Genomic DNA, 26,216 nt, shown 5'->3' on the forward strand with positions numbered 1-26,216 from the left:
TTTTGTAAAAGTATGGCATTTCTCTAGTAGATTTCCAAAAATCTTCTCTACCAGAACCACTTGTGTTTATTTTCTCAACTATATAGATATTTGGACTCCATGCTTCACGTCCTGCATCTCTATCTTGGTAGTCTGCATTATAATAAGTTGCCCCAAATTAAAAACCACTGTTTCTGACAACCACTATTACAAAGAGACACAAAATTATTTCTCTATCTACCCAGGTACATTCATTCTTAATGGCTAATAAAGGGTTTTGCCCTTGAAAGAAAAAATTTGCTTTATCCAATCACTTTACAATATCTTCATGTACAAAATGAATCAGTAAATATTTTAATAAAAAGTTTTTACTATTTTCTCATAGTTTCTAATGTTCTTTTTTAATTTAGCAATAGGAAGTAAATGTTAGTCACTCAGTCGTGCCCGATTCTTTGTGACCCCATGGACTGCAGCCCACCAGGCTCCTGTGTCCGTGAGATTTTCCAGGCAAGGATACTGGAGTGGGTTGCTATTTCCTTCTCCAGGGGATCTTCACAACCCAGGGATCGAACCCAGGTCTCCTGTACTGCAGGCAGGTTCTTTAGCGACTGAGCTACAAGGGAAGCCCAATTTAGCAATATAAAACACTAAAAGCAGAAAGGCCAAGAGGGGCTGCTGCTGCGGAGTCACTTCAGTCGTGTACAACTCTGTGCGACCCCAGAGACGGCAGCCCACCAGGATGTCCTGTCACTGGGATTCTCCAGGCAAGAACACTGGAGTGGGTTGCCATTTCCTTCTCCAATGCGTGAAAGTGAAAAGTGAAAGTGAGGTCGCTCAGTCCTGTCTGACCCTCAGCGACCCCATGGACTGCAGCCTTCCAGGCTCCTCCATCCATGGGATTTTCCAAGCAATATAAAACACTAAAAGCAGAAGGGCCAAGAGGGGAGACTACCTTTATTCACACTTGTACCTGTACCAAATTTATAGGGTTCCTGGAGGAGTGGATGACGACTATGCAAGGATAGAATGCTATAACACAGAAAAACAATAGATGGATGAAATAGGTATTCTAAATACTGTTCTAAGTGAAAAGTGAAAGTCACTCAGTCGTGTCCAACTCTATGTAGCCCCGTGGACAGCTAGATAGTCCATGGAAATCTCCCGGCCAGAGTACTGGTGGATAGCCTTTCGCTTCTGCAGAGGATCTTCCCAATCCAGGAATCGAACTCAGGTCTCCCTCATTGCAGGAGGGTTCTTTACCAGCTGAACCACAAGAGAAGCCCAAGAATACTGGAGTGGGTAACCTATCCCTTCTCCAGTGGAAATTCCCGACCCAGGAATTGAACTGGGGGTGTCTCCTGCACTGTAGGTGGATTCTTTAGCAACTGAGCTATCAGGAAGCCCACAGCTCTAAGTAGTCTGAAGTGATTGTAAGTCATTTATCCTAGTACTTAACATGGCAAAGGTTTATTATAGGGGGATATAGAGAAGTCAGTGGAAGAATAAGCGGAGAGGTGCAATGGGTAAGACACAATCTCTCCTCTGGAATCCTATAAAATTCAAGCTTTAACTGCACCTGTGAATGACGTGCTCTACTAATGTACTTCCAGTATATGTTTGTTCTACAAGGTATTAAGTTTGAAACATACTCTGTGGAAGAGATTTTTAAAAAGGTGTTGCATTTCAAAGGATGATTTTAGTTCTCAATCACTATATTCATCATCCTGGTCTGGACAAATATATATATTACTAGTACAAAAAGGGAATCTTTGTGATGAATATTTATAAAACAGTTATAGGACAATTATAGCAAAATTAAGAATTCCTATGATAGTATAAGCAGTTTACTTTTTTCTTATTGAGAAAATTGTTAACAAAATTAATTTTCCATTCATGCCAAGATGTAATGAATAAACATGCTATATTAATGTTATAATGTGCTTTTTATAGTCAGTCTGTCAGTAGTAATGTATTATAAAATATGTGCCTCATCGACTTCAATCCCCAAATAATAAGCTATTACTTCTGTTCATGATGCATGTAAGTACATCAGGCAAAATTATGTTATCTTATAGCAATCTATTTAATTTTACCAGTATAGTAGATATTGAAGCATAATCCTCTTAAGTCAAACACATTTTTAAATTGATAATTTATTCATTTAGAAAGGGAAACACAATAAAGAGCTATAAATTTAAATGGATGATTCTTGATATTAACATAACTGCAAATTACTGCAATTTATCACCCTTGGATAACTTTCATGACAGGAAAATCTTTATGTGCAGAAACTTGCTTCTCTCAAAGACTGTTCTTTAAAATTTTTTTGAGAGGTGGGTGCACTGAGAAGAATGGAAAGAGATAGAAAAGAAGAAATCTATCATTATGATGTTGCCTGCCAAATTTTCTAATAGTGAAATTTTAGTCCTTTGAGAGACCCAGCAGCAGAACAAAAAGCAAAAATCCAGAATTTGAAATCATACTAAGGGTTCCTCTGTATGAATAGAGATATCTAATAGACTTTCTCTTTCTTTGTGATTGAAAAAAAAGTACAAGTTTTGCTAATAACATAAGACCTTATTTCTATTTTAAAACTTCCCACCATGGCATAGTCTAGTGAGCTATTGGAATTATTTTAATTTTTTTTAGTAACTTCAGAGTTGGGCTTCCCTGGTGGCTCAGATAATAAAGAATCTGCCTGCAATGCAGGATACCTGGGTTCAAACCCTAGGTCAGAAAAACCCCACTCCAGTATTCCTGCCTGGAGAATTCTGAGGAAAGAGGAGGCAGGTGGGCTACAGTTCATGGGGTTGCAAAGAGCTGGACACCACTGAAGTGGCTAACACTTTCACTCACTTCACTTGCAACTCTAGAGTCAATTTGGCAACTGCAGAAGAACTGAATATTAATGTATCTACAGACTTTTGCACCCCACTCAGAAGACAGCTCATGACAAATGGGCAGAGCAGTCATATTCCTTTAGGCAATTCATTTTGCTTACGTAGGACTAGATTTCTTTTATTATGTGTTTTTTAACTTATATCTTATTAAATATACACTTAACCTATAATATTGTATAAATTTAAGGTGTACAACCTGTTTATTTGACACATTCATATATTATTAGCTAACACTCTCCATAATGCTGCATCATTATAATTTATTTTTATGGTGGGAATAATAGAGACCTAGTTTCAGGTTTGATGACTGTAATATATGCTGCTATCTATATTAACTATATACTGTGCATTAGATGTCTGACTTATTTATCTACTTGTTTCAAATTTGTGCCTTTAAATAACATCTCTCCTATCCCCCCACCCTCTAGCCCCTACTAACATTTTACCCTGTTTTTATGAGTCTGGCTTTTTTGGATTCCACATTTAAGTGATATCATACAGTATTTGTGTGACTTATTTCACTTAGCATAATGCCCTCAAGGTTTCTCCATGTGGTCAAAAATGGAAGGCTTTTCTTCTTTCTCATGAATAATATTGATAGATAGATACATACATACATAGATAGATAAATGAAAGATCAGTCAATCATTCTATCTTGGCTACTGTGAATAATGCTATAATAAGTGTGGTAGTGCATATATCTCTTTGACATCCTTTGAGTATATACCCAAAAGTGGAGTTGCTGGATCATATAATAGTTATACTTTTAACTTTTTGAAGAAACTCTTTATTGTTTCCCATAGTGAGTGAACCAATTTACATTCCCATCAATGGTGGACAAAGATTCCTTTTTATCCACATCTTTTCCAACACTTGTTATTTCTTGTCTTTTTGACAATAGCCGTTCTAACAATCGTAGGGAATATCTCAGGCTTTTGATTTTCATTTCTCTGATGATTATTGATGTTTAACATTTTTTTTATTTAACTGTTGACCACTGGATGCCTTTTTTTGAAAAATATCTATTCAGATCCTCTATCCATTTTTTATTCAGATTATTTGTGGAATTTTTTTATTGTTATTGAGTTGTACAATTTTTTAAATTATTTTAGATGTTAACTTCTTATCTGAATATGATTTGCAAAAAACTTTCTCACATTCTGTTGGTTGCCTTTTCATTTTGCTATTTCTTTTACTGTGGAGAAACTTTTAAGTTTGACATAGTTCCACTTGTTGATTTTTATTTTTATTGCATATCCAAAAAATCACTGCCAAATAAAACTGTCATTATTTTCAGACGATATGATTTTATGTATAGAAAATTTCAAAGACTCAATAAAAATACTGTTAGAACTAATCAACAAATTTAATAAAGTTACAAGATATAAAATAAGCATACAAAAATTAGTTGCATGTCTATACACTAGGAATGAAACATCTGAAAACAATATAGAAAGCAATGCCATTCACAATAACATCAAAAACAATGAAATACTGAGAAACACATTTAACCAACCAAGTGAAAGATATGTACAATGAAAAAATATAACACCTGCTAAAGGAATAAAATTAGACATAAACAAATGGAAAGACATCCTATATTCATGGATCAGCAGAATTAATATTGTTAAAATATGCATACTACTCAAAGCTACCTATATAGTCAGTGCAACCCATATCAAAAACCCAATAGACTTTGCCACAGAAATAGAAAATCAATCCCCAAATTGTACTGAAACCACAAATAATCCTGAGTAGCTAAAGCAATTCTGAGAAAGAACAAAGTCTTAGGCATCACATTCCTGATTTCAAATCAGGAATATACTATAAATTCAACAGCAATTAAAACAGTATTAGTATTTCTTTAGAGAAATTTAAGAACATTCACTGTAAGTGGAATATATAAAGGTCTTAGGTTACATTGTGGGGCCAAACACAATTTTAAAAAAAAGTTTCATTTTTCAGAACTTTTCATACATTCGGAGTTATGGATAAGGGATTGTGGAACTCCATGAAGTTTCATTAACAGTGGGTATAAAAGCTTCTTGCATTCCTATGGGATCTTTTCATCCCTTTGATCTCTCCTGACTGTTCTGGGGACTGTGTCGATGCCTACCTCCTACCAGGTTCAAATAATCAATTTTGTAACATGTAACTGCATTACTGAGGGTTTCCTACAGGCTGAGTGAATTAAGCCTCTTTCCCAGACACAGCACTTCTGAGCCACAGCACATTTCAGGCTTGCCTGAACTCTACTCATAAGTGGCGATCCTAAAGACAAAAAAAAAAAGTGGTAGAGCTGGAGACAAGAAAGTACAGTGAATTGCAGTGTGTTTTTAGACTTGGTTTCATTTTTACTACTCACCATTAACACATTGTTCCTGGTCTAGTCAGAAATTCACATAGAGTAAATGATTACTTGTCAGGCACCCAGTTCCTACAGATGTATCAATATAACTGCATTTATACACCGTAGCAACTCAGAGAAGATGTGATAGTTCCCTACACTATTTAGGTTAGGAGACTGAGATTCAAAGAGAAAAAATAATGTAGATAGGTTGAACAGCCAAGAATTAAGTAACTGACTTGCTTCCATATAAGCAAAATAATTAGTGCAATTATTCCTAGTCACAGGCTTTTTGCCTCCATGTCAAAATTCAATGAATTTTAAAATGTGTTGGATTCCAAACAGCTTATTTTTCAGGACAATATATTTAAATTGTCAAAGAAGTTAAGACCTCCTCTCCATGTCCACTCTCAGATGGCATTTGGAAGTTCCAGAATCAATATTTCTTTAAGCATCACAATGGCCTAGAGCCGACTGGTGAGACAACAAACTTCCTTTCCCCAATCCAACTCATCAACATTTAACTGTGCCAACATGGCACATGTGTACCTTGGATGAGAAGTAAAACATTGAGTCCAAATCAAGAGGGTTTTGACCAACATGATGCCTAATAGCTTGTGTGATTTTCTCTCTACACATATGCCAACCCCCTAAGAACTGGCTAGGTCCTCGTGACCTCAAATAAATGACTCCTTGTGAGTTTGGATATTCACTTTAGGTGAAAATAAGCTCTGTAGACCATAAAACATGTTTCTATCTTTCTGTGAAATAAATGACACATTAACAAATGCCAAGAAAAATTATCATATTACCTTCCCTAATAACTCACTTGTCTAATAATCCATATTATTCCTTCTAAGCTCCATTTTGGTTTGTATATCCTTCTAGGTGAATAACCGGTCTTCTTAAAGATGCATTTCCCAGAGTCAGTGGGGAAGGGGTTTGGGTTCAAAACGACTGACCCTTTCATTGGTCTCAAGCCAGTGACAGCAGAATCAGTATATTCTGGACCAATTTAAACTGAACTTATACAATTTTAAAACATAAGAATGCAAACAAGCTACTATCAGTCTTTACCTTTAATCTTCTTTCAACATTTCTATTTTAATTTTTAAAAGAGGTCTTTTAAATAATTGAAGCTCTTTCATTTGCTTTACCAATAAATATAGGTATTTTTCATATCTATATCTTATTTCTCATAAAATTATATCTCACATTTGATAAAAACCTTATGAAAAAAGCATCACAAGTAAACAGAAACAGAGTACCTCGTTCAGTTCAGTCGCTCAGTCGTGTCCGACTCTTCGTGACCCCATGAACCGCAGCACGCCAGGCCTCCCTGTCCATCACCAACTGCCGGAGTACCTAGAGGCTTCCCCAGTTTCTCTCAGCTTGTAGGTGACAGAGCCAGGACCTGAATGGAACTTTCTACCACCAAAACTTCTGCTCTTCCTCTTTATATTTTGGATATAAGGGAAAAGGACTAAATTGAAAAAGGCTCACATGGCTATCCCCTGAAGGTATGAGCTTGGGCAACCCACTGAGCATCTCTGTGCCCCAGATTCTTCCATCAAAAATAGGAATAGCCACAATCTTTCCCTGCAGAGGGATCCCCTGGTGGCTCATACAGTAAAGAGTCTGCCGGCAATGCAGGAGACCTGGGTTTGATCCCTGGGTTGGAAAGATCCTCTGGAGAAGGAAATGGCAACCCACTGCAGTATTCTTTCCTAGAAAATCCCATGGATGGAGGAGCCTGGCATGCTACAGTCCATGGAGTAACCAAGAGTTGGACAAAACTGAGCGACTTCACTTCACTTTCCCTGAAGAATCTTCAGCTTGGCTTCCTGTTTTTACTCTTGCCATCCACAATTAATTCTTCAAGCTGTAGCCATAGCAATATTTTTTAAACATTAATGCCCTTTGCTTGCTTCCCAAAGTGTCTCAATGGGTAAAGAATCCACCTACAGTTCAGGAGATGCAGGTTTGATCCCTGGATCAGGGAGATTCCCTGGCAGAGGGTGTGGGAACCCACTCCAATATTCTTGCCTGGAGAATCCCATGGACAGAGAAGCCTGATTTGCTACAGTCCATGGGGTCACAAAGAGTCAGACACAACTGAGGTGACTGAGCACGCATACATTCCTACACACACCCTCTAATACTTTGTACATAGAATCAAATAATGAAAAATGTTTACACTTATTTACAAGGCCCTACAAGATCTAAAGCTCAACATTCAGAAAACTAAGATCATGGCATCTGGTCCCATCACTTTATGGGAAATAGATGGGGAAACAGTGGAAACAGTGGCAGACTTTATTTTTGGGGGCTCAAAAGTCACTGCAGATGATGATTGTAGCCATGAAATTAAAAGATGCTAACTCCTTGGAAGGAAAGTTATGACCAACCTAGATAGCTATTGAAAAGCAGAGACATTACTTTGCCAAAAAAGGTCCGTCTACTCAAGGCTATGGTTTTTCCTGCGGTCATGTATGGATGTGAGAGTTGGACTGTGAAGAAAGCTGAACGCCAAAGAATTGATGCTTTTGAACTGTGGTGTTGGAGAAGACTCTTGAGAGTCCCTTGGACTGCAAGGAGATCCAACCAGTCCATTCTAAAGGAGATCAGTCCTGGGTGCTCATTGGAAGGTATGATGCTAAAGCTGAAACTCCAATACTTTGGTCAGCTCATGTGAAGAGTTGACTCATTGGAAAAGACTCTGATGCTGGGAGGGATTGGGGGCAGGAGGAGAAGGGGACGACAGAGGATGAGATGGCTGGATGGCATCACCGACTCAATGGACATGAGTTTGAGTGAACTCCGGGAGTTGGTGATGGACAGGGAGGTCTGGCGTGCTGTGATTCATGGGGTTGCAAAGAGTCGGACACGACTCAGCAACTGAACTGATCTGAACAAGATCTAATCTACATTGCCTTTTTAATTTTATTGTTTGAAGTGAAGTGAAGATCACTCAGTCATGTCTGATTCTTTGCAATCCCATGGTCTGTCCATGGAGTTCTCCAGGCAAGAATACTGGAGTAGGTTGCCATTCCTTTCTTCACGGGATCTTTTCAACCCAGGGATCGAACCCAGGACTCCTGCATTGCAGGCAGATTCTTTACCATCTGCGCTACCAGGGAAGCCCACTCCCTATTCAGTCACTGCACTACAGCTACCCTGGCCTTTTTCACGTTTCTCAAACAAACCAATCTCACTTTTTCTTCACAGTTTTTACTCTTACAGTTGCCTCTGCCTGGAATGTTCTCCCCATGGCCAGCCCATTCTTCTTGTTCAGGTCGCACCTTAAAATCCATCTTCACAGAAAGGGCTACTCTATTCTATAAAAATATCTCTGTATAATATCTATCTATGCCCTTCACGTCAATCTTGACCCATCACCCCGGTTCTTTATTTCCATAACACTTCTCATAAATTACCTTGTTTCTTTGTTGGCTTTTCATCTATTTCCCTTCTTCCCATTCTCCGCTCCTTAACATGCTCCGTGAAAGCAGAGACTATCAGTCTTATTTACCATTCCATCTCTATTCTCAGTGTTTGACACATGATAGGAGCTCAAAAAATATTTGTTAAATGACACCAAGCCACCTGTAAAAAGCCACATAAATAAAAGACTACCCAATTCAGATCTCAAATTTGTATTTTCTTGGTATCTCGGCCAAAGCTAATTGTTCCACTGTTTAAAAAACTGGTATTGTTAAGTAAGGGTTTTTAGATAATAAATTTTGGAGAAAATTACTTTTAAGTATTAATGCAGCAACTGAGGTCACATGCGCCATCTGTGGAAAACAGCCTTGACACTAGAATAAGACTGTAAGACTATAGGACCTGGATTAGTCAAGGTGCTTAATCATTAGATTACAATTATAGATTTACTTTAAGGAAATGAAACAATACTTAGTTTTCATTCATTCCTCTAATTCTAACTTTATCAATTTAGAACACCTATGCTGCTGCTGCTGCTAAGTCGCTTCAGCCGTGTCTGACTCTGTGCGACCCCAGAGACGGCAGCCCACCAGGCTCCCCCGTCCCTGGGATTCTCCAGGCAAGAACACTGGAGTGTGTTGCCATTTCCTTCTCCAATGCATGAAAGTGAAGTTGCTCAGTCGTGTCCGACTCTTAGCAACCCCATGAACTGCAGCCCACCAGGCTCCTTAGTCCATGGGATTTTCCAGGCAAGAGTACTGGAGTGGGTTGCCATTGCCTTCTCCAAAGAACACCTATAGATGCACAGAATTTCCCTATTAAAATTTCCTCATCTTATCCACCTCCTCCTTTGCCTTCCCTTCCCAAAACTCTTCAGGATTATGAAAAATTACTCTGCTATCTTAGGCAAGAGAGGAAGAGAAGACTCAGCCCTAGAAAGAAAAGATCTCCCTACTCTCCCTACCCTCTAGGAGTGAAACAGAAACTGATACCAAAGTATTGAGCTACCAAAGATGACTCCAACTCAAGATTTTCCCCTTCTTTAAACTCCATATAGACTTCTAACCGGGGCCAAGCAACTTGTTTTCAATGATTCTCTATATTCATTGAATCCTAAGTTTTTTGTTTGTTACGTGTTTATTCTTAATTTATTTTTAATTGGAGGATAATTGCTTTACAATATTGTGCTGATTTCTGCTGTATAAAGACATGAAACAGTCATAAGTATACATATCTCCCTTCCCTCTTGAGCCTCCCTCCCACCACCCGCCATCCCAGCCCTTTACATCATGACAGAGCACTGAACCGAGTTCCCTACACTATATACCTTCCTGATAGATTGAATCTTGAGCTTATAATCATAACTAAGTGGTTAATACCTTTGAACAAGAGCTATATCTCATATTTTATTCCCAAAGCATAGGACTTAATTGATGTCCAAAAACACTTATATTTAATTTCTATCAGTTAATATAAATCAAGCATATCTAATTATATTCATCTTCTTTGATATTCCCTACATCTCTCATAATCTCATTATTAGACCTACAAAGAGAAGACCAAGTACTGGAATGTAAAATACTGAAGTGCAGAAAAGATTCTCTAAAAAAATTGCTTTACTGCAGAGCTTGTAAAACTGAACATTAATTGATGCAAATGTGCTTACATATATTTTAATGTTTTTATTTTGAGGTTAGTTTTAAAAGTGTTGATATTTTATTTTTCAGAAGAGACATTTTCTTTATGCCTGTGTTAGCTTATTCTAATATTGCTATTCATTTAATACTTTTCCACAAGAAGTTTATTTATACCCACTAAACAACTCAGAAATGACCTTGCCAGAAAGAAAACCATGTAAAAATAAAGCAATGAGGAGAAAGGAAAGAATCATTCATTAATAATATTTTTAAAATATAATGTCTTTTACTATTATTGTAAATATTAATTCCTTGAGGTTCTCATTAATCAAATCATAGAAGCTAAAGGAATTATAACAAGAGATTACTTCAACTCTTCTCTTACTTCCCTTAGTCACTAAAAAATGTGATATATTCCTTTTCATCTCTACCCACCAGCTTCCATGAGGAATTTTCCCTTGTGAGGATTCTCTCTCATTTTGAAAACATTCCCTCCCTCACCTAACTTTGTAATCTTTAGGGAAACTCTTTAGAAAATCATTCCTATTAGTCTGACAAAATGTTTTTTTACCTCAAAGGCTTTACTTCCCAAGCACTACCTTTGAGCTAGGAGTATCAAGAAGCTATAAAGGATCCCTTAAACAAGTAGAAGGCAGGAACTCTTAGTCAAGCTTCACTGCTTTTGTAGCTACTTCTATTTCTACTGCTAGACTAAGCTTTGGAATTAACAATAACTGCAGTCAGAAAGCATAAAACCTTAGATAGAGGAAATTAACCAACTATTTATTTACATACAGCTTTGGTCTTCTTTTTTAAAAATAAAACAACTTGATTTCAAAACATGGCCTTCGAAGATTTTTTGAATATTCACAGAAAAATAATCTTATTTTTCTCAAATAGCTGACCTATCCACCTATATTCAAAGAATTATTACCTGTCATTAAGTTAAATAAAGTATCCCTTTGATACCTAAGCTACCTTGGTGGCTGAGAGGGTAAAGAGTCTGCCTGCAGTGCGGGAGACCAGAGTTCGATCCCTGGATGGGGAAGATCCCCTGGAGAAGGAAATGGCAACCCACTCCAGTACTCTTGCCTGGAGAGTCCCATGGCTGGAGGAGCCTGGTAGGCTACAGTCCATGGGATCACAAAGAGTCGGACACGACTGAGTGACTTGACTTTCACTTTGATACCTAAGTTGAATGAAAACACATAAGAAGCCCATCTGAGGAGTATCTCAATTGCAAATCACACCTTCATTTTTCACCTGTGACTTTTAACTTGTGGTCTTAAATTTTGTTTTATTAAAATACCATTCCATACCAGTCAGGTAAACTGCTACTTTTTGTTCACTATTTTTGTTTCAGTGACTGCTTTTTCAGATTTTCAAATGTACCCCAGATGTCATAAGTGATTGATTCATATCTCATCTTTCAAGCCATATTAACATGGAGTTCCTATTGAACTTGAGATCTCTTGAATTCAGTCAGCAAAGCTGAAAAGAGTAAGCATTAAGGACATTTTAACGGAGAACTTTATCTAAAACCTGCTGAACTTTTTATCAATATCAAGGTCTTCATCCCCATCTTTTGGAGAGGCAAGCACAAAAGACTCTGTTAGAACACGTTTACACAGCCATGAATATTTGTCTCTAGGAACAAATTTGGGGAGTTTTAATATAAAAATATTATAAAATAACTATAAAAATATCAATAGCTTGAGAGAAGGATGTTGCAATGTCAAACGAAAATAAAGTTAATCTGTTGAAACAGACAATCTGAGGTGAAAGCTCTGCCCTGGACAGGCTGGTCCCTGAGCCCCATTTCAAGTAGAACTTGATCTCTACAACTGGCTGTATTGTTCAGACTTTAGAAGGCCCTCTCCGTAAAGTCACCTGCTATTAGCTCCCACTTTACTGTTTTTGTTTGATATTATAAATTCCAAATCCATAATTTTGAGTAAAAAATGCACAGGCACAAATTAGCTTACTTTAAATTTGCTTAGAAGGACAGACTTCCCCTGGCTGTCTTAAATATTTCCTAAAAAACTGAAATTAAGGCTTGCATTCAACGGACCACTGCACACCCAATTAGGAGAACTGTTAAGATTCTAATAATACTACAATATTCTGATTTAAATTTGGCAAATATTTTTCTGGCATAAAGAGACTTTAGATATTTTAGTTATAATCTGAATCAACTTTAAAGTTTCTAATTATCAGATTCATATATTTCACTCTGGTCAGTGAGATTTAGAATTTCTATATAGACTTACTTATCTCCAAAACAAGTCTGTGTCTGAGACTAATGTCTTTGAAGAGTGCACAAAATATGGAATCAGATGGCCACATGAGGAAATATCTGGCCACATATTTGAAGGGCAAATCAAAGGAAGCCAAGAGGCAGCATCTGGTATTTGTCAGCTGGCTTGCCAGGAGGAAGCAAGAGGTCTATGAAGGAGTTGCTGAGATGCCAGGAAAATCTGAATTAGAACAGAAGATTGACTTAGGATGCGATGAAGCAGCTAGACTGATAATAGGAAGACAGAGACAACAATTTCTATCACCTCTGGACACCAATTATGAGCCAAAGAAAATTAAGCAGACTATTAGCAGATTTTCCCTTTTTAGCAATGGCAGATAAAACAAAACACTGAAACATTTTCCTTCAATCCCACTGTAAATAATCTATTTTAAGAGGAGCAGTGGACAAGTCAAGTGTATTTAGGCATTGTTTATGATGATGTGCTACATGGTGGGAGAACATTAGTTCACAGCAGAACTACAGAAAGCCATTGCCAGTACTCAAGGCAAGCGTGTGAGATGAAATATATTAACCAAAATCTAGAATCTAAACTGATAAAGTAAAAATATTATAAGCATGCTCAGCCCCACATGGGCTATCACTTAAAACATCAAATAAAAGACAACTTAGGGTCAGCTGGAAAGGCTGATTTATAAGAAGTAGTTATCCATTATGAGTCTACTGTATTTTTAATATTTCAAAACCATCTGCCATACATCTTCTCATTTGATTTTCTTAACTACTCTGAGAGGTAAGCTAAGGAGGTATTATCTCATTTGAAGATGTATAAAACAAAATTAGAGAGATTCAATGATAGAGAAAATATTGTATTGGATTTAATAAATGGCTGGGAAGAAAGGTCACCATAAAGAGTGGTAAGGTTTTACGTCAGATGCTCCTGACAAGCAAAAATAAAGAATGTACTTATTTTTGTAAGTACTAAAGAATGTACTAAATGTACTTATTAATATTATTCTCCCAATTCATTCGAGTCTGCTGTATATCCAATAATGACCTCAGTTAAAATGACACTCGGCTCCCATGTCTTTCTATATTCTTACTATCCCTTCTTTTTCTTCATTGTCCTTATTAAAACTTTCTGATGTATGCATTTATTAACTATTTGCCTTCTGTACATTTCACTAGAATGTAAGCTGCATAAGAGCAGTGATGCTTTCTGTGCTTTTTCCTGTCATATTCACAAATATTTATTAACCTTATATTCATTGATATGATCTAGGGATTAAATATAAGGTTAATAAATATTTGTGAATTTGTGAAATAATAATAGATGATTTGAAAGTCTCATATAGAGATCATCTTACTTATTGGATCCAGATCTTTCAAATATCAAAAGATGATGCTAGACCTAAGAGATCAGTGGTATATTGTTGAGACAGTTCTGTTTATATTTACCCAGAAAAGATTTGGATATACTGACTTTTGCAAAAGTTTCATTTTTTTTTTTTTTGGAAGATGGCTGTCTCCAGTAGCAGCACTTGGTTGTCTTCAACTTCATTTGAAACAATTTTGTTAGACTGTATTGTGACAGCTGTCATATCAATATGCATTAAAAAGAAAAAAACTTATCAAATCTGGTGATTTTTTTGCATAGCTCTTTTAATATTAAATGTAGAAGAAAAATCAACATTTTGGTATATTATGCTTTATTATTTCAAAAAAGGTAAAACTGATACACACAAGAAAAGATTTATGCAGTGTTGGCAAAAATGTGACTGATTGAACATGTCAAAAATGGTTTGTGAAGTTTTATGCTGGCAATTTCTCACTGGATGATGCTCCATGGTTAGGTAGACCAGTTGAAGTTCATAGCTATCAAATTGAGACATTAATTGAGAACAATCAGTGTTATACCATGTGGGGTGATAATCAACATACTCAGAATATCCAAATCAAGTGTTAAAAAATCACTTGCACCAATTTGCTTATGTTAATCACTGATGTTTGGGTTACACATAAGTTAAGTGAAAAAAAAACCTTCTTGACCATATTTCCACATGTGATTCTCTACTGAAATGCAGTGAAAACATTCTATTTTTAAAACAAATTATGACACTTAGTATGCCAACAAACCAGAAAACTCAGCAGTAGCCACAAGACTGGAAAAGGTCAGTTTTCATTCCAAATCCCAAAAAAAGGCAATGCAAAAGAATGTTCAAACTACGTCACAATTGCACTCATTTCACATGCTAGCAAAGTAATGCTCAAAATTCTCCAAGCTAGGCTTCAACAGTACGTGAACAGATAACTTCCAGATGTACAAGCTGGATTTAGAAAAGGCAGAGGAACCAGAGATCAAATTGCCAACATCCGTTGGATCATAGAAAAAAATAAAGAACTCCAGAAAAATATCTACTTCTGCTGTAGTCATGAAATTAAAAGACACTTGCTCTTTGGAAAAAAAGCAATGACAAACCTGTTGCAGTTGCTCAGTCACTCAGTTGTGCCCGACTCTTTGCAACCCAATGGACTATAGCACGTCAGGATTCCCTGTCCTTCACCACCTGCCAAGCTTGCTCAAACTTATGTCCATTGAGTTGGTGATGCTATCCAACAATCTCATCCTCTGTCATCCCCTTCTCCTCCTGCCTTCAATCTTTCCCAGCATCAGCATCTTTTCTGATGAGTTGGCTCTTCACATTATGTGGCCAAAGTATGGGAGCTTCAGCCTCAGCATCAGTCCTTCCAATGAATATTCATGATCGATTTCCTTTAGGATTGACTGGATTGATCTCCTTGCAGTCCAAGGGATTCCCGAGTCTTTTCCAACACCATGGTTCAAAAACATCAAACCTAGACAAACCTCAGTTCAGTTCAGTTCAGTCGCTCAGTCATGTCCAACTCTTTGTAACCCCATGGACTGCAGCACCCCAGGCTTCCCTGTCCATCACCAATTCCCAGAGCATTTTCAAATTCATGTCCATTGAGTCAGTGAAACCATCCAACCATCTCATCCTCTGCTGTCCCCTTCTCCTCCTGCCTTCAATCCTAGATGGTATATTCAAAAGCAGAGACATTACTTTGCCTACAAAGGTCCATATAGTCAAAGCTATGATTTTTCCAGTAGTCATGTGCATGTGTGAGAGCTGGACAATAAAAAAGGCTGAGTGCTGAAGAACTGATGCTTTCAAACTGTGGTGCTGGAGAAGACTCTTGAGAGTCCTTCATACTGCAAGGAGATCAAACCAGTCAATAACCCAATATATTCATTGGAAGGACTGATGCTGAAGCTCCAATACTTTGGCCACCTGATGCAAAGAGCTGACTCATTGGAAAAGACCCTGATGTTGGGAAAGATGGAGGGCAGGAGGAGAAGGGTACGAAAGAGGATGAGATGGTTGGATGGCATCACTGACTCAAAGGACGTGAGTTTGAGCAAACGTCGAGAAATGGTGAAAGACAGGGAAGCCTGGTGTGTTGCAGTCTATGGGGTCGCACAGAGTCGGACACGACTGAAGCGACTTAGCAGCAGCAGCAGCAGAGCAACTGAAAAACAACAATGACAGGTGATAAAAAGTGGATACTGTATAATACTGTAGAATGGAAGAGATCATGGGCAAAGTGAAATAAGCCACCATCAACCACACCAAAGACCACTCTTCATTCAAAGAAGGTGATGTTGTGTATATGGTGGCATTAGAAGGGAATCATCTTCTTTTATGAGCTTCTTCTGGAAAACTAGACAATTAATTACAACAAGCACTGCTCCCATTAGACCAACTGAAGGCAGCACTCAACGAAGTGTCTGGAATTAGTCAACAGAAAATACACACAATCTTCCAGCAGGATATCTCAAGACTGCATCTTTCTTTGCTGACCAGGCAAAAACTGTTACAGATTGGCTGAGAAGTTCTGATTCATCCATGGTATTCATTGCACATTAAACCTTCAAATGTCCATTTATTTCAGTCTTTATAAAGTTCTCTTATTGGAAAATAAAACTTTCAACTCCCTGGATGACTATAAAAGTCACCTGAAAGAATTCTTTGCTCAAAAAGATAAAAAAGTTTTGGGAAGATGGCATTATGAAGTTGCCTTAAAAAAAAAAAAAAAAAAAAGGCAGAAGATAGAAGATAGTAAAATAAAACAGTGAATACATTGTTCAATAAAATTCTTGATGAAAATTTTTAAAATGTGTCTTATAATTTTGGTAACCTAATATTTAATAGATATGGATGATGGGAGAAGGTAATGTTGGACATACTTTTGATACAGTTCAATATGGATTTCTTCATGGAAATTGTCCTGAAAATGAGGCCAAAATTATCTCATTCTGACCACTAACTGAATGCTTTCAAGAGGAAGGTAACAGCTGACTGGATTTTAATTACTTGAAACTACCTCTGGCTGCAAAAAGGTAGAGATTCTAACAAGTAATTAACACTTGAAGTTTTATATGTGCATAGCAAGACACTTCAGGCTTCCCTGTAGTTCAGCAGTAAAAAAATCTGCCTGCCAGTGAAGGAGACACAGGTTCAATCCCTGGGTTTGGAAGATCCTCTAAAGAAGGAAATGGCGGCTCACTCCGGTATTATCTGGGAAATCCCATTTACAGAGAAGCCTGGCAGGCTACAGTCGATGGGGGTCACAAACAGTTGGGCAGGACTTAGCAACGAAACAACAACAAGAAGACACTGTTTGTTGAAAAGGCCTCTGAAACAGTGGAGTAGGCACAGATTGGAAACAAAGGATCTACAAGGACCTCAAGTGTGTTAGTTGCTCAGCTGTGTAAGTACCTCAAGTCTCCACTTATTCCCAGCTGTGGGACCCTGGGTGATTCACTTCATACTCTTGAACCTCCATTCTTCCTCTGGAAAATGGCACTGTGAGTGTCTACTCACAGGGATGCTATAAGGGCTACATGTAATCTTATGTGTGGAAGTGGTCAGATTACTAAAAATTGATGACAGCGATAGAATTTATGCTTATGTCTTTGTAATCAAAGAATAATGAATCAACTGATTTGATTTATGACAGAAAGTTAAATAAATTAATTCAAAAGAAAGAAGGGAAGTAATTGGAAGACCTTAAATCAAAAAACAAAAACCGTATTTGAAACTTAACATCTTTTCCTTGCATTAAAAAGAACCAAATACCTGCACATTGTCATCAAAAATAGAATGGCTTTCAGGCAGATTCAAAGTCTCTCTCTCCTGGTGTCTGAGTTCAACTGTGGCCTCTCCTGAGCTCTTCCATAGCAAGAATTCTTCTCCTTACAAGCGTTTTTCAGAACAACACAGAAAGCGTCTGTTCCTAAGCTTCAGAAACGCTGGATTTTGAGGAAGCTCCTTTGAAAGATATCAAGGGAGGCATTAAATTAACATGAATGAAAAGGGGTTAGGCACATGGTTTCTACAAGTTAGTGACTCTTTTCGCTGGTTATTGAGAGAGTCCCTCCCTTATAGGTCCAAGATAGAACAACGTTCCCTAAAGCTTAAGAAAGCAGGAGAGAGATGAAGTTAAAAGTATACCCCACTTGAACGCTGGAAAAGGGGGTGCCCAGAGGGCACGCTAGTATCACAGGCTTGGTGAGTGACACCTGAGCCCATAAGTCACACATGTCAGGACCAGTCTGTTTCAATGCTGTGCTGCCTCTGCCTTGAAATTATTAAGCTTTTCATCAGGGGCCCACAGTGTCATTTTTCTCTGGGTCGCTCAAATCACAGAGCGGGAATGGCCCAGAGGAATCTCAGGGAGCCCTCCAGCCTTCACAAGAAATTGACTGACTAAAAGCAAAAGAGCTGCCAAGAGGGGCTGTGGTGACTGTTTCCATCCAGAGATACCACCAACACCTCCGGGGTCTCCTGTGCTAAACCTGCAGGCGTCCCTGTGGTCCCCACCCCACCTGAGGAAGCCTCACAGGAGCAGGTCTGGCCACTTGCAGACCCGGGAGGGCTAAGCGGTTCTCTAGAGGCCGGCCTGGTGAGGCGAGGTGGGCGGTAGACGACACAGGCTAAAAGCGCTCTCTGCGGCGCCCTGCCGGGTCCTTACTCAGCGCCCGGCTGTCCGGGCAGCTGGAGGAGCCGCATTCCGCGGCTCACGCGCCTCTGGGCTGTAAGCGCCTCTCCAGGCCCAGCTCCGGGCTGCGTTGGCCTTAGGAGAGGCCTGGGGCGCTGCCCTCCGCGCTCACCTATCACCTCGAAGCCTGAAGGGACACGCCCGGGGCGCGCAGGCTCAGTTCCCTGTCAGCCCCGGGTCGCAGAGCAGCTTTCCCCAGCCAGCCGCTGCCAGCGCACACCTGTTCTTCTGCAACCGCCTTCTGACCTCAATTTCTGCATTCGCCTGAATTCAGTCTCGAAAAAAAAAAAAAAAAGGAAGAAGGCATTTTGTAAAAGTGACGAATCGGGATAAAACTTTTTTTTATTTCTTTCCCCAGTTGCCAACTCCTTTAGTCAGTCATCCCTCCGGTTGCACCCAAGCCCCTCAAAGGAGTCCGGGTGCCTGAGTGTTCCCCTGGCAGCACCCTGACCGTATCCTGTAATCTCCTGGGCGTGAATCCTGGTTAATCTACGTTTTCAAACAACAGAAACTCAAACTGTTCCTCAGAGAGAGTCCAGTCCCTTCAGAATCTTACCCCCCCCCTTTTTTTTAATGTTACAATGAACTGTGGTGTTGGAGAAGATTCTTGAGAGTCCCTTGAACAGCAAGAGGATCCAACCAGTCCATCCTAAAGGAAATCAGTCCTGAATATTCATTGGAAGGACTGATGTTGAAGCTGAAACTCCAATATTGGGCCACTTGATGCGAAAAGCTGACTCATTGGGAAAGACCCTAATGCTGGGAAAGATTGAGGGCGGAAGGAGAAGGGGACGACAGAGGATGAGATGGTTGGATGGCATCACCGACTGAATGGACGTGAGTTTGAGTAAACTCTGGGAGTTGGTGATGGACAGGGAGGCCTGGCATGCTGCAGTCCATGTGGTCACAGAGTCAGACATGACTGAGCGACTGAACTGAACTGAACTGAAAAAGGGAAGTGAGAAGAGGAAAGAAAGGAGCGGGAAATTCAGTCCGTTTCAGTCTAGGCTGCCTGGAGGTGTTCAGCTTGCAATGACGACGCGATCTGCGCTCCAGGGATTTCACAGCCAGGATGGAGATTTGCGCGATCCCAAAGTGCCATCTAGAGGCGGGCCTGCGAAACAACAGCCTCCTGATCCTTTCTCTGCTGCTGTTATTTGCAAAAACGCACGTTCAGGATTACATGACACATTTGTACTTTCTCTTCTCAAATCAGCCGGCCTAAACATTCATGACTTGGAGGAAGGGGAAATCTTCTGGGTTTTAGGATAGAAGAATGGAATAATATAGCTTGGCATTTTGAAATGCTCCCTTGGGCTACTATGTGGCATGTAGTCGATGGAGAGTGGAATCCGTTGGGAGAACAGGCAGAAAACGCGTGCAACAATTTAAACAGAAGATGAGGGAGAACACTACCGGAGGGTGGTGTTTGCGAGAGAAATGGCTGGATGCAGGAGTATTTTGAAGGATTTCGTGAAGAATTGGATGTAGCACATTGAAGAAAGATAGGGTCAAGGATTATTCCAAAGATTTTACCTGAACAACTAAAACAGCTATGTTGCCAGTTCCTAAATTAGGCACCACCAGAGGCAACTCAATCCAAGGGCATCCCGTAACTCTATACAAATAAAACGCAAGTAGGTAAAATCTCACATGAGGTGAGGTAAGAGAAGCTGGCCATCCCCTAGTCCCTGACTGAGGATGCATCCTTTTTTTGTCAGAACTGAGCCAGGGAGAAGGAGAAACCTCAGTGTTAAAATAAGTTCAAAGTATACAATCTCATTTGAGAATGTAGATTATAATCATAACTCACATCACATTTGTCTTATCACATCAGAGCCATTGAAGAAATATTCCAACAGAGAAAATTTCAAAGTGAGAGTGGGAGGTAATAAAGCTGGTTGATATTACTCTCCCATGAGTCTGGCTTTTTCCATATTAACCGTGTAAAAACTCAAGGATTGCTAGCTATTTTTATCATGTATGCATCCCTCATTGTGCTTTATAATGCCTTGTACATCGGATGCCCTCATGTGTTTATTTGCTTGTACGAGTATTCAGTGAGCAACTGCTATGTGCCCAGATGTTTGGGGGACAGAAATGAATAAGACCTGGCTCTTAAGGACACAAAAACTTAATGGATGATATCACCAGTAGCCAGGAAAACTACAGTATACTCTTTGAATGTCACCAAAACTAAGGGAAGATTGTCAGGGAAACTGGAAAGGGACCCAATAAAAAAGCTATTTAACCTACTCAAGAAATATGTTATCTTTAATGTGCATTTCTTTTGTTACTTAATGAAAATACCTACATTTAGAAAACACAGCAGTGTTGGATTTGCATACCAGAGAAATTCCATGAACAAGGGCGAGTAGCTCTCTTTTAATGTTTGGAGAGTGTGGATGTCCCCAAAACACATTTCAAATGCTGGAGGGCAGCTGCTTTCCCCCAAGAAAGCACTTCTCACATCCCAGAGTCTGGCTTTTGGGTAGACCTTTCAGTGTTCTTTGGTTCTGTCTAGTCCCAGTCTTCCTGATAAGCACCCCATTTCAATTTACTGGTGCTTGAATGCTATACTAAGTAATTCATGTTTTAATCTTTAAAATTTCATTTCAGTTCAGTTCAGTCACTCAGTCGTGTCTGATTCTTTGTGACCCCATGAATCGCAGCACGCCAGGCCTCCCTGTCCATCACCAACTCCTGGAGTTCACTCAGACTCACATCCATCGAGTCAGTGATGCCATCCAGCCATCTCATACTCTGTTGTCCCCTTCTCCTCTTGCCTCCAACCCCTCCCAGCATCAGAGTCTTTTCCAATGAGTCAACTCTTCACATGAGGTGGCCAAAGTACTGGAGTTTCAGCTTTAGCATCATTCCTTCCAAAGAAATCCCGGGGCTGATCTCCTTCAGAATGGACTGGTTGGATCTCCTTGCAGTCCAAGGGACTCTCAAGAGTCTTCTCCTACACACAGTTCAAAAGCATCAATTCTTCGGCACTCAGCTTTCTTCACAGTCCAACTCTTTAGCCCCAGCTAAAATACAGGTGTCTCTGAACAGAAAGAATATGTGTCAGGAAAATAAAATTTGAAACAAAATCTTCTTCCAACCCAGAAAAATCTCTCCACAAAAGTAAAAGAGAAATAAAACAATTGAATTATTGAGTAAGTGTTAGAATGTGATGAGCGTTACAGGAAGTCCTTGAAGACATTGTAAAGACAGAAATAAAGTTCACCCTTCTAGGTAGCTGGGCAGATATAACACATTACATACATGTGCTCAAGACAACTGATAACTAGCTGTTAAGGAAGAGGATTCAACAGCATTATTTTTCATTCAGTCTGTGAAAGTTGGACTGTAAAGAAGGCTAAGCACCAAAGAATTGATGTTTTCAAACTGTGTTGCTAGAGAAGACTCTCGAGAGTCCCTTGGACTGCAAGGAGATCAAACCAGTCCATCCTAAAGGAAATCAGTCCTGAATATTCATTGGAAGGACTGATGCTGAAGCTGAAACTCCAATACTTCGGTCACCTGATGAGAAGAGCTGACTCACTAGAAAAGACCCTGATGCTGGGAAGGATTGAAGGCAGGAGGCGAAGGTGGCAACAGAGAATGAGATGGTTGGGTGGCATCATTGACTCAGTGGACATAAGTTTGAGCAAACTCTGCATGATAATGAAGGATAGGGAAGCCTGGCCTGCTGCAGTCCATTGGGTTGCAAAGAACTGGACATGACTTAGCGACTGAACAACAAGAATCCTATATTCACATGGTAATCACCACGACCATCTGTGTTTATTACTTGGCTCTGTCTAAAATAAAAGTAAATTTCTCGTATCATTATGAAAGGAGGTATCTTTGCCACTAGAAGTGAAGTGCTCACTGAGGATAGACTTCTACTCTCCCACGGAAACCGAGGGACTGGAGTGTCATCTTTGCTGCTGCTGCTGCTGCTGCTGCTAAGTCGCTTCAGTCGTGTCCTACTCTGTGTGACCCCATAGACGGCAGCCCACTAGGCTCCTCTGTCCCTGGGATTCTCCAGGCAAGAATTCTCCCTTGTAGGTTGCCCTTATAACTACTGGTCAATCACACATAAGTATGCTGGAACTTTATAGGCAATTGTCTGAAGGCAAGTTCTCATAGAGAAGAGGAAAGGACTGCATGGGTACCAAGGGGCCTTTCCTGAGTACCAAAGGGTTGCGCTGAAGCTGCAGAACAGAGAGAAGACCGAGGTCAGCAGCTGGACACAAATCCTATTTCATCATTTTTCACTTGTCATTTATTTCTGAAACTCATTTGAAAATTCTTTCCTTGATCTTTCCTCCAGTGCCTGAAAACCCAAACTTCCTCTTCAAAAACAAATAAGAAATCATGCTAACAGATCTAAGAAACTGCCCTGACTCAGTTTGCCTAGTGAGATCAGTCTTTCAGTAGTTTTCAAGACAAAAGGACTCTGCTGCTGCTGCTGCTAAGTCACTTCAGTCGTGTCCGACTCAGTGTGACCCCAGAGACGGCAGCCCACCAGGCTTCCCCGTCCCTGGGATTCTCCAGCAAGAACACTGGAGTGGGTTGCCATTTCCTCCTCCAATGCATGAAAGTGAAAAGTGAAAGTGAAGTCGCTCCGTCGTGTCCGACTCTAGCGACCCCATGGACTGCAGCCTACCAGTCTCCTCCGCCCATGGGATTTTCCAGGCAAGAGTACTGGAGTGGGGTGCCATTGCCTTCTCTGAAAAGGACTCTGAGACACTACAAATTCAATAAACACAACAATGTTTAGAACCTTCAGCTCAAAAGTGTACTGCTGAAGACTGTTCCATGACACATCAAAAGACGTTTCTGGCTCAGAGAAGCTGCTCTCACATGTACACACATTATAGCATCAGTATGCCTTAAATATAATCCTACCTAGAACTTTAGGTCCCTGAGATTTGCTAAGATGTTTCATGCCCCATTTTATATTTACAATTCTCTAACATCAGGAAATTTGCCATTGTTCTTCTGGACCCAAATCTTAGAAAATAATATCAGGGGCATGCATCCATGTGTTCATTCAGCCATCACTTGCTCTGTGTCAAGTATGTGCCAGCAAATGTCCTGAGCCCTGGGGAGAGTAAATGAAAGACACAACGCCTGCCTTCTGGGAACTCAAAACATTCTCAGATTCAAAGAGGAATAGGACTGTAGGCTAAAAGTCAGGCAACTAACTACAAACTACTCAGACTTGGTAAAAGTGGGATTTTCAAATGGCTGACTGATAGACAAGGTACAGGATGAACTGAAGAACAGGCTGTGTGAGCAGTCCAGACTGTTGGGCACTTTCTTCCAGGTCAAGACATTTAATGGAGGAAAAAGAATCAAAGGGAAGATTTCCAAAGAAGAAATCTGAGATAGATATATTACTTTCTTCTACTGTAACTTTCTTGAACTCTATGTGCACAGGTTTCAAAATTCAGCTCTGCAACCTACTAGATCTTCAAAAATTTAGCCTTTTTAATGACAGTTTTTTCATGTGTCATGTGGGGCTAATAATAATAGTCATCTCAGAGGGGTATTGCAGGTACTAAGTCAAGTACTTTTGGTTTAGAACTTAGCAGAGTTCCTGCTACACAGAAAAGATAGCTGTTATCAAATTATGATTGCTGTTAATTTGATTAATAATGCAATAATAATAATAATACATAATACAAATGAGACCAACTTAATTTTCCCTTAGAGGTAATAGTCTTCCTTTTTTATTCAAAATATATTTTAAAATTCTAGGTGAGTATATAAGTAAATTCACTGCTACATATAGATATCTTTGGAAGATATGTAAGAAACAAAAGAACCTCTGAGAAGACAGAAATTACCCGGGGTCAGAAATGAGAAGAAGACTAAACTTATTTTAGAGTTTTGTGGGTTTTTACCCTGTAAACATCTTACCTACTTAAAAAAATTTTAAAAAACATGCATATCAATTTTTGGCTGTGCAGAAAAATTATACATGAAAGGTCTTTATATGAGAGTGATGATAACACTTTTAATGAATTAACATTCATTGATAGCATTTTATATGCCTGGCACTTTTTTAAACCACTTGATGTCTGTTTGCTTGTTCAATCCTCACACACAATGAGAGGAAATGTCAATTTCTGGAAATAAACAAATGAGACCCAAGAGGCTGAATAACATGCCAAAGATTAATCAGCTAGCAAAAAACAGCTGAGATACTGATCCATACAATCTGGCTCCGTGTGTGTTGTATGATATAAACCAAGTCTCTGTATGACTGCAGCTGCATGTGACCCCAGGAATGTCAAGGGCCAACAGAAAGCTGATGCTTTGCTACTTCTCTTCACTAGCCCAAGGCTGCGGGCCGTTGACTGGACACATTTAACAACCTATTGATATCCATGACTCTTAAGTGAATTCCACAAATTGGAGTCATTTCACAGGGGAAATAAAGAATAAAAATTGAAGAACTGAAAAAAAGTATCTTTTGTCTGAGCACCCTAAACTACTGTATCATCCCTTTATCCAAATTAAATGTCAGAATCCAAAAGCTAATAAAAATCAGTGAGTCTTTTTCCTGGCTCTTGCAACAATCTGCACATTATTTTTTGAGATCTGTCTGCTCTGCACCTGCCAAGTGAATTATTAAATTTATGAGAGTGAAGCTAAGCCAGAGTTACTGATCAGTGAAATTGGTTGCAACTGGGTGGAAGAACTGCACTGCTGAGAACTCCAGCAAATGGCAACACCACTCAAAGCATGTAGGATTCTGCTGTGCAAATGTGACCAAATCACATGCACTTGGATGCCTGAATGCCAGGGGCTCAGGGGACAGATTATTTTATGAGCCTTGTAAAACGTGTATACAATGCTGGGCTGATTACTCCTCAAAGTAATAACATTAGAGTTTATGAGAATTTGGCTCAGCTCTGGAACTGGCCTTTGTTTATCAAGATGCATTAAATAAAAACCTACTTTTTAGAGAACATCCTAGTAAAATAACTTTTACACAAGGAGAAAAAAACACTTTTTTCTCTTTTTTGCATCTATATGAGATGAAGGATGTTAAGTAAATGTATTGTGACAATCATTTCGCAATATATGCAAGCCAAATAATTATGCTGCATACCTTAAACTTACACAATGCTGTATTTCAATTATATTACAATAAAACTGAAAAAAATAGTTTGCATTTATTTTAAGACCTAATTTCCAGAACTTAAACCTATTTGTAACTACTTTTTTCACAGCTTATGTAAATCATTTTTGAATTTTTTTATTTCTTGTTCAAGAGTTCAGAGTTCAACAGTACAGTAGAACCAAAAAATAATTCTAACAGACATGACAAGTGCTGGTAGAAGAATGATCCTTCCAGAAGTCCACAGAGCTTCAGGCAAACACACTGTTGACAGATACCTGGTCATTGATTCTGCTCTCTCCCTCGAGGCATGATCAATGTTCTGTTCGAGCACAGGGAATGTTATAAATGATTCTCTAAACTGAACTGCAAGATTGCCAGGTTCTTTGGAAATAGAGATGACAACTCCGAGAATAAATGAGCAATGGTGTACAATAACTGG

This window comes from Bos grunniens, chromosome 26 (genome assembly GCF_055505025.1).
Source record: "Bos grunniens cultivar Pamir isolate PY7600 chromosome 26, Bosgru_T2T1.0, whole genome shotgun sequence".
NCBI classification, from domain to species: domain Eukaryota; kingdom Metazoa; phylum Chordata; class Mammalia; order Artiodactyla; family Bovidae; genus Bos; species Bos grunniens.